General features: G+C 36.3%; 1 protein-coding gene and 1 pseudogene across 1 annotated transcript in view; both read left to right on the top strand.

Annotated features, from left to right (window-relative positions):
* PTPRD (protein tyrosine phosphatase receptor type D) overlaps window positions 1-13,955 on the top strand; it is an 834,341-nt gene that overhangs the window by 29,351 nt on the left and 791,035 nt on the right. The gene's annotated exons all lie outside the window — the stretch shown is intronic.
* LOC101095203 lies at window positions 5,572-6,111 on the top strand (annotated as a pseudogene).

Genomic DNA, 13,955 nt, shown 5'->3' with positions numbered 1-13,955 from the left:
AAGCATTAAGAATTATGATTGGTTGAAATTGCTTATCAAAATGCCTCTTAAAGCCACAATCGTGGTCTGACAATTAAGCATTCATGAGAATGGACTTTTTTTTTTTTTAAGGAAAATCTGTTAAGTAGGTGTAGTCAACAACAACAACAAAAAGTAGGCGAAAGTAGCATCAAGTCCCTGTTGTCAACCTGTTCTCTGTGCTGATCCCAGAGCAGAATATCTTCAGTCAGGGTGTTTTTCCTGGGTCTCATTGGTTGGTAATGCATAACTGTGTTCACTACCTTTCCTTACATGTGATTTGATTGCTATTGGGTGCTATGGTCAGGTACCTGTTCCCTGAGAAAAATCACATGTACTAGGGCCTCCTATGAACTTGAACAAGAAAGGAGTATATGGCCAAAGTCCCAATCTTCCATTAAAATTCAGTTCTATTATATTCCATGCACTCTTTGTTTCTATATCAGACCAAAGGAAGTTACTCCACATAGCCTCACTCAGACATGAAGACTTATCTCTCTTTACCTTTCCTCCTAAGATCCTCTATAAGAAGCCAGATTCCCATTATTATTGGCCCAGCAGCTTTTTTTTTTTTTTATTTTGGGGGTGGGGTAGAGTTTAATCATACTTGGTTAGACTTATGTTTAGCTTAAAAATTAAAGCATTTTGATGACCCGGTATTATTAACTAATTCAGAGGTATCCTTAATTATTATATATTCTAAATTAAAAGCACACTTAATATCTACAACTAAAGACTTTCAATGCACTTTTTTTTTGCCCAAGGAAAATTATCATAAGCAATAATCATAGGAAATTGTCTGTACACAGCTTGTCAACTACTATCCTATACTCATTTTTCCAGAGACAGTGGTCCCAAAGAGAACATTAAGAAACGTCTACTCATATTTAATAGGACACATAGATTATCTTGTTTACTTAAGTTGTGTGTTCACTGAATTGGAAAGTGATTCGCAGTGGCCAATATAGACATGTTGCATAGCAACACATGCTTAAATTCTTAAGGAGAAATAGAATATGAATAGAATAGAGTATCTTTAAACATTATTGGGGCGCCTGGGTGGCGCAGTCGGTTAAGCATCCGACTTCAGCCAGGTCACGATCTCGCGGTCCGGGAGTTCGAGCCCCGCGTCAGGCTCTGGGCTGATGGCTCAGAGCCTGGAGCCTGTTTCCGATTCTGTGTCTCCCTCTCTCTCTGCCCCTCCCCCGTTCATGCCCTGTCTCTCTCTGTCCCAAAAATAAATAAACATTGAAAAAAAAAATTAAACATTACTAATATGTTCTGGAATTTAAGCTTTCAGGCCTCTGATTTTTAATGATATTAAATGATTCAGATCACAATAATCTCCTGATTATAAATATTTGTTTAAAAGTTGACTGTTGAACTTTATTGTGATCAATATCCCAAGTGATGCAGTTATGATCAGAACATTCTATGAATACTTTTAAGATATGATGAAAATATTTTCCTGGGCTTTTAATGACAATATCGCTTTTGTGATATACCAAATTGCCATTAAAGGATATTTTAAATCACTTCAATAAATCTTAAAGTGATTTTCAGATATCACTTAATGTTTCCAGTTGACATAACGAATGAACCATTTCGGATTTCACTGAAAGCTCTTTAGTACATGTCAGCAGACTATTTTGGAACAGTTTCAAAAAGTGACAAATTGCAGTAAATCATCTCAAGGCAGCTCAACACCACTGCAGCCATTACAAGGTAGAATGCAGGCCTTTGTAAATCACCAAAGATCACATATCAACCCAGTTTTGTCACACAGCAGAAATAGCAAATGAAAAGCTGTCAGGGTGGGATGTTCCCTTTCCAAATATTTCACTTTATTTAACTTTTTTTTTAAATGTTGACACATTATATGTATCTCTAATAAAGGAAGGAAAACACTCCTTATATTCATTTATCAGACATTTGGTGGGGTTGCCAAGGTATCACTGTCATGATGAAAGAATTGACCTTAGAAAAAGGGTACCATCTAGCTCCATACGTAGAACAGCTGCTCCTAAAGGAACAAAAACAAAAAAAATCTTAGCTCCTCTTGATGAATGATCACTTGTGGAAACCTCAAAAAACCTGTACTAAGATACTACATGGCATAAATGTACTGTTTTTTGGTGCATTTCAGATTTTGGTACAACTAGCCAAATACATTTTATAATTGAATGTGTTACTGTTCAGACCCTAATGATTTTTCACACAAGGGCTGACAGTATCAAACCTATCCTCCTCTAAAGATGTGTCAATTGTTCATTCAAAATTCACTACTGGTATTGGCACAAAAACAGACACATAGACCAATGGAATAGAATAGAAATCCCAGAACTAGACCCACAAACGTATGGCCAACTAATCTTTGACAAAGCAGGAAAGAATATCCAATGTAAAAAAGACAGTCTCTTTAACAAATGGTGCTGGGAGAACTGGACGGCAACATGCAGAAGATTGAAACTAGACCACTTTCTCACACCATTCACAAAAATAAACTCAAAATGGATAAAGGACCTGAATGTGAGACAGGAAACCATCAAAACCCTAGAGAAGACAGCAGGGAAAAACCTCTCTGACTTCAGCTGCAGCAATTCCTTACTTGACACATCCCCAAAGGCAAGGGAATTAAAAGCAAAAATGAACTAATGAGACCTTATGAAGATAAAAAGCTTCTGCACAGCAAAGGAAACAACCAACAAAACTAAAAGGCAACCAACGGAATGGGAAAAGATATTTGCAAATGACACATCAGACAAAGGGCTAGTATCCAAAATCTATAAAGAGCTCATCAAACTCCACACCCGAAAAACAAACAACCCAGTGAAGAAATGGGCAGAAAACAGGAATAGACACTTCTCTAAAGAAGACATCTGGATGGCCAACAGGCACATGAAAAGATGCTCAATGTTGCTCCTTATCAGGGAAATACAAATCAAAACCGCACTGAGATACCATGTCACTCCAGTCAGAGTGGCCAAAATGAACAAATCAGGAGACTATAGATGCTGGAGAGGATGTGGAGAAACGGGAACCCTCTTGCACTGTTGGTGGGAATGCAAATTGGTGCAGCCACTCTGGAAAACAGTGTGGAGGTTCCTCAGAAAATTAAAAATAGATCTAACCTATGACCCAGCAATAGCACTGCTAGGAATTTACCCAAGGGATACAGGAGTACTGATGCATAGGGGCACTTGTACCCCAATGTTTATAGCAGCACTCTCAACAATAGCCAAATTATGGAAAGAGCCTAAATGTCCATCAACTGATGAATGGATAAAGAAATCGTGGTTTATATACACAATGGAGTACTACGTGGCAATGAGAAAGAATGAAATATGGCCTTTTGTAGCAACATGGATGGAAGTGGAGAGTGTTATGCTAAGTGAAATAAACCATACAGAGAAAGACAGATACCATATGATTTCACTCTTATGTGGATCCTGAGAAACTTAACAGAAACCCATGGGGGAGGGGAAGGAAAAAAAGAAAGAGGTTAGAGTGGGAGAGAGAGCAAAAGCATAAGAGACTCTTAAAAACTGAGAACAAACTGAGGGTTGTTGGGGGGTGGGAAGGAGAGGAGGGTGGGTGATGGGTATTGAAGAGGGCATCTTTTGGGATGAGCACTGGGTGTTGTATGGAAACCAATTTGACAATAAACTTTATATATTGAAAAAAACTAAAAAAAATCACTAATAAATTATTAGGAAACTTATTTTTCCATCACATACAATGTTTGTGAATGTTTGGTATGCTAAACTTTTAATGCTAAAGATATTTGAAGATATCCATGTTGGGATGATCTTCTGTGATTGTTAATTATGCCATTATAAAACATTCACTCTTAAAAATTACTGTGATTAACATCCACATTTCCATGAATGATTTGCACCAGTGATTTTCATTTAAAAGGACTCTCTTTCAATGCCTGATCTTTACTTGGAAAACGTAATAGAAGATGAAAACTAGTTCAACATTTACAAAGTATAATGTGGTTAACGTGATTAAATAATTGTAGTAAATGCAAGCAGTTCAGGGGTGCAGAGGTGACATTTAAATTATGCAAAATTTATGAATTCCAGCCACGGACTATCTTGGTGACCTTGGGCAAATCATTTTCTTTTTCTGTGTATCAAACCCTTCTATTATGAAATGAGGCAATTTTTTTTTATATAAAGTTGATGTAAACATCAAGTGGATGGTAGACCTGGCAGCATCTCAGAGTCAAACAAATGACATGATCCAATTAGGGTCTGATAAGGACTTAATAAAGAGACTACTTGCAAAGACTAGAAGAGTAGGAACCAGGGATAGTGAAGTGATCCCACCTGAAGGTGTGAGGGTAGGGAATGAGTACAGAACCCAAAGACAGAAGGAGCTGTGTGGAGAAAGCAAATTCTCAGGAGCTCTGACCTTCTTGGAGGGATGCAACTAGTCCCTGAGGAGCACTCCCTCCTCTGCTCATGCCAGTGTTCTGCTGTGGTTGAATTTCACAGCCAGCCATAGGCCAGGAAACCTAACAATATGGCCCCTTCAGGTCAATCTCCCAGAACAAGAGCAGGATGCAATAAGGAAAGAGTGAAGTTAGGGTGGCAAATGGAAGATATCTAGCGCACATGAGGTATGCAAAATTACCTTGAAAATATAAACCACCAGAAAGATAAAATTATACATCAAAAGTTAGAAATTATGAATTATCTCCTTTCCTGTGCTACTGTGTGACTTTAGATAAATGTTGCAGTTCATTTTTTTATCAAGTGATCTATAGAAGCTATGTGCATCTTTGGTTAAGCTTATAACACACAATGGACATTAATAGAACATGTTAAAACACAATAGCCCCTTTTGAAACTACCAGGTGCAAAAATTCTCTGCTAACTTAGACAAAATTTCTGAGCACTGATTTCGTAGCTAAAGAAGTAAATACATTTAACACAAAAATAAATTCAAAATGGTTGGAAGACATAAATGTGAGGCAGTAAACCATCAAAATTCTAGAAGAGAAAACAGGCAGCAATGTCTTTGACCTCGGCCATAGCAACTTCTTACTAGACGTGTCTTTGGAGGCAAGGAAAATAAAAGCAAAAATGAGCTATTGGGATCTCATCAAGATAAAAAGCTTCTGCACAGGGAAATAAGCAACCAAACTATAAGGCAACTGACAGAATGGGAGAAGATATTTGCAAATGACATATTGGATAAAGGGTTAGTACCCAAAATCTATAAAGAACTTACTAAACTCAAAAAGCAAATATTTCCATGAAGAAATAGGCAGAAAACATGACTAGACACGTTTCAAAAAAAGATATCCAGATGGCTGACACATGAAAAGATGCTCAACATCACTCATCATTAGAAAAATACAAATCAAAACCACAATGAGGTAACACCTCACACCTGTCAGAATGGCTAAAATTACTCAGGAAACAACAGATGTTGGCATGGGTGTGGAGAAAGGGGAACCCTCTGGCATTGTTGGTGAGAACGCAAACTGGCGTAGCAACTCTGGAAAACATTATGAAGTTTATCAAAAAAATAAAAATAGACTCTCTTCCTCGGCGCTACCTGCGGAGGTGGCAGCCATCTGTAACTCGGCATCATGGCTGCCCTCAGACCTCTGGTGAAGCCCAAGATCGTTAAAAAGAGGACCAAGAAGTTCATCCGGCACCAGTCAGACCGATATGTCAAAATTAAGCGCAACTGGCGGAAACCCAGAGGCATTGACAATAGGGTGCGCAGAAGATTCAAGGGCCAGATTTTGATGCCCAACATTGGTTATGGGAGCAACAAGAAAACAAAGCACATGCTGCCCAGTGGCTTCCGGAAGTTCCTAGTCCACAATGTCAAGGAGCTTGAGGTGCTGCTGATGTGCAACAAATCTTACTGTGCAGAGATTGCTCACAATGTCTCCTCCAAGAACGTAAAGCCATTGTGGAAAGAGCAGCCCAGCTGGCCATCAGAGTCACGAATCCCAATGCCAGACTGCGCAGCGAAGAAAATGAATAGACAGTTTATGTGCACATCATATTTGTGTTAATAAAACCATAAAACTACAAAAAAAAATAAAAAAATAAATAAAAAAATAAAAATAGAATTACCCTATGATCCAACAATTTCTTTACCAGGTATTTATCCAAAGGATACAAAAAAAAGCTGATTTGAAGGGGTACATGCACCCCAATGTTTATAGTAGAGCTATCAACAATAGTCAAATTGTGGAAAAAGTCTAAATGTCCATCAATTGTTGAATGGATAAAGAAGATGTGGAATATATATATATATATATATACACACACACTGAAATCTTTTTGATCACTGAGTAATATTGTATTATATATGTATATATACATATACACATATGTATATATATACATATATATGTGTATATGTATATATACATATATGTGTATATGTATATATACATATATATAATACATATATATACATATATATGTATACATATATATACATATATAATACAATATTACTCAGTGATCAAAAAGAATGAAATCTTGCCATTTGCAACAATGTGGATGGAACTAGAATGCACTATGCCAAGCAAAATAAGTCATTCAGAAAAAGATAAATATATGATTTCACTCATATGGAATTTAAGAAACAAATTAGATGAACATAGGGGAATAGAGGGAAAATAAGATAAAAACAGAAGGGAGGCAAACCATAAGAGACCTTTAGAGACAGAGAACAAACTGAGGGTTGCTGGAGAGAAGGTGGGTGGCGGGATGGGCTAGATGGGGGATGGACTTTAAGGAGGACAGTTGTTGGGATGAGTACTGATGTTATATATAAGTGATGAATCACTGGTTTCTACTTCTAAAACCAATACTACACTGTGTGTTAACCCCCTTGAATTTAAATTAATTTAAAAAAACAGAAGTAAATACCTTTTTTGAAGTTGCTGACGGCAGCCACTGACCATCATAACTTCAGTAAGATTACCCCCATTTTAAAGAGTATTGAAGAAAACAATATTTGAGGAGGGCCTGGGTAGCTCAGTCGGTTAAGCATCTGATTCTTGATTTTAGTTCGGGTCATGATCTCATGGTTTGTGGGTTTGAGCCCCACATTAGGCTCTGTACTGACGGTGCAGAGCCTATTTGGGATTTTCTTTCTCCCTCTCTCTGTGCCTCTCCCTTGCTCACACTTGCTCTCTCTCTCTCTCTCTCTCTCTCTGTAAAAAATAAATAAATAAAAAGAAAGAAAACATGTTATTTGAGAATGAAACTCTCAAATTCATTATAATACCTTAAGTAGAAAAACTATAATTCACTGCCCATTGACCCACCTATCCAATCTCTTATACCAATCATTCTACTGGTCCTGATGCTGAGTCCCTAAGGACAGGAGAATCAGAGTTCTCTGGAGGTGGCACCGGAACACTTGCTGTATTGCTCTTGTAAGACTTCTTGAGCTTTGTCTCCATGGAGCTTAAATTATAATGAGCCTACATTCAAATAGCACCTGTCCAAAGCCCACGCTTGTTTTGTAGAACTGCAGGAGGTTCCCATGAGCACAAGGAAAAAGCTAGAGCATTGAATCACTCAGTTTCATCAGCACCCCATTTTAATTTCCTAATGGAGCTCCCACTGAGATGATCACTATAAGGATGGATATGTATGTGTGGCAGTCAAACCACATGCTTTGCAGGCATTACCAAGAGATATTATTATTGCTCCCTGGGAGAAAGGAGACATAAGAAGAGCAGCTATTTATGAAAAAACTCTCATGATATCATACCCACCTTCAAACATGAAGCAGGTATTTCAGCCTAAATAATAAAGTTTTCCTAAAAATGTGTGTGTGTGTGTGTGTGTGTGTGTAATGATATGTATCAGACATTTATATAATATATATGTGTATATATATGTGTATGTATGTATATGTCATGATATACATCAGAAGTGCGTCTTCATTTTTTATTGTGTGCACTGTTCCACATTGGCCAAAGTAGATTTTTTCCCAAAATTTATGTAAAGACCAAACATAGGTGCCTAAGGAAAATGGTACACTGTCTTGAATTTTACCCTATATACAGAACTGTGTTTAATATAGAAGAAAAATAATAAGCTACATTTGTGGCTTACATTCCTAGTGCTGTGAAATTGTCTCTAAGACAAAGCATCTTTCTAAAGTAAGTCAGAATAAGATAACTGCTGTCACAAAGACCCCCAAATTGTACAGGATTAACACAACAACCATTTCTTACTCACTCATCTTATAGTCCAGGGCAAGTTTCAAAAGTGCTTTGTTCCATGAGGTCATTCAGGGACCTAGGTTCTGCCATGCGTCAGGCTCTCAGAGACTTCTCCTAAAAGGAGGAGGAGGAGGGAAAGAGATAAATAATATAAATGAATGGATGACTGAAGTATTCAGGAAATTTAAGCATCATGTTTCCATTTCATTGCCATTCAGTCACGCGGCCTCTCTAACTGCAGGCACTGAGAAACGAAGTCCAGCCCAGAAGGAAATGAAAGGGGGCTGTTGGACTTGCAGAGCTCTCTCCGTCACAGTGGCTCTCAGAGCTTTATTTGCTGTGCATACCTTCTGTGTAACACAGAATCAGGAAAGTACTAAAGAATGAGAGACACAACCTTTAAAAAACTATCTGATGGTCTTCTAGATTTTTTTAAAAATTTTTAATACTTATTTTTGAGAGAGAGACCAACAGACAGACAGACAGACAGAGACAGAGAGAGCGTGAGTGGGGGAAGGGCAGATAGAGGGAGATACAGAATCTGAAGCAGGCTCCAGGCTCTGAGCTGTCAGCACAGCGCCTGATGTGGGGCACGAACTCACAAACTGTCAGATCATGAACTGAGCTGAAGTCAAACTTTAAACCTACTGAGCCACCCAGGTGCTCCTTCTAGATTTAAAAGTTTAGTAGTCTAAACAACAGCAACATTTAGATAACAACCAGGATGACATACTACATTGGCTCTTAGTGGGGTTATGAATGTGTGTTGTGTACACATATACTGTGTTTAGCAATGCACAAAAATAAGATGGGGAATTATTTATCAAGACGTGATAATGCATTTAGTGACATGCAGGGAAACTGCAAAGGAGAACTTCCTCCCTCAGTCTATTATTCCACAGTCACTTAACCCCTATTGAGACTCAAAATCTTCTAATAGTAACTATATTATAAAAATGTTAGAGTATTCTTCAGTATCACAAAATGCTTGTTGGCTTAGGTTTTACAACTGTAATAAATCTTTCTTTAATTTTTTTTTTATTTTTAAACATTTATTTTGAAAGAGAGAGAGAGCATGAGCATGGCAGGGGCAGACAGAGAGGGAGAGAGAAAGAAAGACAGAGAGAGAGAGAGAGAGAGAGAGAATTCCAAGCAGGCTCCACACTGTCAGCACAAAGCCTGACAAAGGGCTTGAACTCACAAGTGAGATCATGACCTGAGCTGAAACCAAGAGTCAGAAACTTAACCTACTGAGCCATTCAGGTGCCCCAATAAATCCTTTTTTTTTTTAATCAAATAATCTACTGTCTTCATCAAGAATCATGGGAGATATGCATACAATATACTAGATAATCTCACAATTTCTTTCAGAAATAAAACTCATAAGCCAATGAGGACCCTATAAATTAACCTTTGTCATCCTTTTACATCCTTTTAAATCCATTTTACATGAATTAGTCTGAATAATTAAATACGCATCTCCTGAAGTTTAGAATAGTTTACTAAAACCTCCTAGTCTTCCAGTATAGTGTGGTAAAAGTAGGGGAGCACCAAATTTGGATTTGAAATCCATGTGTGCCTGTCCTGGCTCTCACATTTACTGGCTGTATGTTGAGGAAGTAAGTTGGTAAAGACAGCAACCTAAGGAAGCTAAGTATTGTTATTATTAATACTGTTATGCTACTACTTAATGCCTAGTTTAATTATAATAATCACATATGACGTTGAAAATATATGAGCTATAAGGAACTTCAGCCTAGAAAGGTAGCATTGTATTAAACACAGAAGAACCTAATTTCTTTATTTTTTCAACAAATATTTATCAATCCTTATTAAAACATAGAACTGTTTATATAAATAATTTCTATATTAAAATATTAGCTCTATGTTAAATGTATAACATAAACTCAGTTGTTCCTCCTGACATTCAACTGGAAAAATAAACAAAGCTTTTTGGATCTTAGTCTTTTTCTCCCACATAAACACAAATGCCATATTTCCTTACCACAATGACCATACTATAATTCTTAAAAGTTAAGACATTCATTAGGAGTAAAAGATATGACTGACTGTCACAAGTTGACTTTAAAACCACTATAAAGAAATATTTTGTGATATTTATGAATTTCTGGTAGAGCCATCCAAAAAATAAGACTGCCTCTGCTTCAAGATATGTTTGAGCTTTGTGTACAAAAAGTACTAAAGAATGATGATGATGATGATGATAAATAATAATAATTTATTGAACAGCCATTGAGAATCCTCCTGTTCCAGCACATAAATGATTTCACGTCACATAATTGCACTTAATTACTTTTCCCACATATCAATATGAAGTCCCCATTTAGGAGATAATAGAGCTGAAGCATAAAGTGAGTAATTTCAGTGCTCTTGCTTATTTGTCTTTATAGTTATCGGATAAAATAGCCACATTTTGAGGAGATATTTAGGTATATTATGTTTCCAAGAAAAAAAAATTGCGTTCGATTCAACAAGTGTTATTCATGTGTGTTGAAAAATTAAAACTTATGAGAAGGAAGGTTCTTGATCTTTAGCATCAGAGAGATCTAAGGAATATCCTAGTTTCACTCCTTACCAGGTGTGTCATTTTGGCAAATCAAAAAATACCTCTGAGCCTGTTTTCTCAACTGAAGAAGAAGATGATACTCTACTTCATGAATTCTTTTCTGGAGGAATCCAGATACTGTATATGAAGAGGAATACTCAAGAAATGGAGGGTAGTATTATTTAAATCACAGTTGAGGCTAGGTATAATGGAGATAAAGAAGAACTCCTTAATTCCCCACTCTTCATAAATTTTCCAATCTTGTGGGGCGCCTGGGTGGCTCAGTCGGTTGAGTGACCGACTTCAGCTCAGGTCATGATCTCACGGTTTGTGAGTTTGAGCCCCGTGTCAGGCTGTGTGCTGACAGCTCAGAGCCTAAGTCTGCTTTGGATCCTGTGTCTCCCTCTCTCTCTCTCTGCCCCTCTCCCACTCATGTTCTGTCTCTCTCTGTCTCAGAAATAAACATTAAAAATTTTTTTTAAGTAAATTTTCCAATCATGTGAGATAGACCGAAGAACCAGGAATCCATCTATAATACACAACTGAGAAACACTTCTACAGAAGCATAGTGTACTGTGAGAACCGAATATAGGAAAGATTAATTCTGATTTCCTTAATGCTTTGGTTTAATACTTTTGCTGTAGTAAATCAACTAAACTAGGTGGTTAATAATCTGAGTAACATTTTATGAAGGAAGTCATCTACAGATTTCAATATACACAATATACAGATTTCAATATACAGATTTCAATATACACATGGTTATTCTACACAGAGTTAAAAATAATTTCATAACTTCAGAGACATTAGGCTAAGAGGGAATTACATTTCAATTTGTCCAGTATCCTAATGTTCAGACAGGAACTATGAGGACAGTGTTTGGAAAAGTTTGCCAAGTGAGTTATTGGTAGCTTTATAACTCTTCATACCAGATTAGATAGCATTGAATCAAATAAGGTTTTCAAAAGAGAGCAAGAGAATGAGAAGTTTCAGGCACAATTGTCACATCTGGTTTAAAACAACATAGGCCAAGGAAGGTGACACAAGATTCGAGGCTTAAATATAAATTATTGCTATACTAGAAATAAAATTCCATGTATCAAAACTGAAATGCACAGGAGAATCAATAATTCCTCTTCAATACCAATTTGCCTTACTTACTTTACCCTACATTCCACAAACCGTGGAAACATTTTTCTATGATTCCATTAGCAATAAATTACATTTTGAGCAGGTGAAATCATGTAATTGGGCTTTTGGGATTGTTGAAAAAGCTGGTGTTTTACACTTAAGGACCAAATAATAAACAAGAAGAAAATAACACCTTCCTCTCCTTGCCCTGCCATTGGAAATCTAGTTTATCCCTGAGTGAGTCTGAGAAAAATAAGTCCTCTATCAAGTGACAAATCCTAAAAGCAATCCTAGATGGGCATTTCGCATTTCACAAATAAGATATATACAACTCTAATACTGATATGTTGTTTATTTTACTTCTGGATTATTCCACAGTTCCATGCTCTTTTTACATTTATATTAAACTCATTATATAGACAAAGACAATAGGATTGATTTTTGGTTGTATTTTTCAAGCAAATTATCTGCAGAGGAAAACGCATATAGTTATTCTACTGACTATTCTTTGAAATTATTAGCTACATGGGAGCATTGTTAAATGGTTTACTGGCACTGCAAAATTTTAATGCTTAAGCTATTTTACCAAACGAGGAGTATTTTATGGAAATTTAATCATTCGTGATTTGATATATTATTGTTATTATTATTATTATTATTATTATTATTATTATTATACTTGCTGGTGTTTCTCCTTCTAATCTTCCCTTCCTAGAACCCAATTGGAGGTCATATTTGGGGTGTTACATTAACTGAGTTTCCATCACCTTTATCCACATGCATGCAAAGGAGATCAGATGATGATTTTAAAGTGTTTGAATTTCATTCTGTAAGAATCTGTAAGTTAATTTTATTAACTTGTAGAAGTAAGTAATCAAGAGGAAAATGTCATAGAATGCTACCCTGTTATAGTAGTTAAACCACTTTAACCTAAAAAACAACCATAACTAAAGTAGATGTTAAGTAAAAACTGAAAAAAATCAAGGTAGAACTAAAAGACTTGAAATCCTGGTGCTGGCCATTGGTTTCTCCTTAATATGAACATGAACTTGTTGCCACAGTGAATTACTTTCTTTTCAACATTTGATGAAGCTATAAAAGTTGACAATTCACCTTCAGATATCACAACTCTACCTAACAAGATGAATACAGATGTTTTGTTAACAAAAGAAATAACTTGTTCTCTCAAATTACTATGTTTGTGTGTATGTGTGTGCTTGCATGTGTTCACACATATGTGTGCATGCATAATGGCAATATACAAGATAATTTCATATTAAAAGTTGAATTTCATAATTTTTCTTGTATATTTAAAAGTCTACCATAAACTAACTTACTCCAAAATGTCTACTCAGCCACTGGAGAATAAGAAGGGAGCCAGGGAAATTTTCTTTTCAGTGTGAATATTTCTAGTTATGACCAGGTTCAGATAACATTCTTTCTTTAAACTGGTAAAAAAAGAATTTAATAAAATAATTCTGTAAAACATAACTCGTCATTAGTAGCCAAATTTTGAATGTATAAGATATGTTCACAATATTTTGACCCAAATAATTCTGCATAAAATGAGTTCCTTGTTAGATTACTGTCAGCATTTCTTGGTAATTGGATTCAAATCCAATTGTTTCCCTCTTTAGTGTCCTTTATTATGCTTAGCGTCCTTCTGGGCATTCAGTGGAGGAATAATGCATTGGAAGCCTTTTTCTTTCTAACACTGCCTCTTGCAATAAGAATTAGTTGACAGCAATGTGAAGATCTCACGGTGTCAGCCATAGCAAGGAAAATGATCCAATCATCTTGAATGTCTTAGACACCCGTGTACACACACATTGATTTTGGCTGTTTTACTCAAACAATTCAATCCAGAACGAAGGAAGTCATATGTTTCTCTGAACCAGAGGATTACATAAGAAGCAATAAATCCAGAAATATTTAATGTATTTTTCTACTATGTGCAAAGGATCATGGCAGGTGTTGGAGGGAGGATATGAAGTGTAAAATCTTCTGAGTCAGAAGAAT

The sequence above is a fragment of the Felis catus genome, chromosome D4 (assembly GCF_018350175.1).
Source record: "Felis catus isolate Fca126 chromosome D4, F.catus_Fca126_mat1.0, whole genome shotgun sequence".
Classification (NCBI taxonomy): domain Eukaryota; kingdom Metazoa; phylum Chordata; class Mammalia; order Carnivora; family Felidae; genus Felis; species Felis catus.
This window is presented reverse-complemented; position numbering and strand designations above follow the sequence as displayed.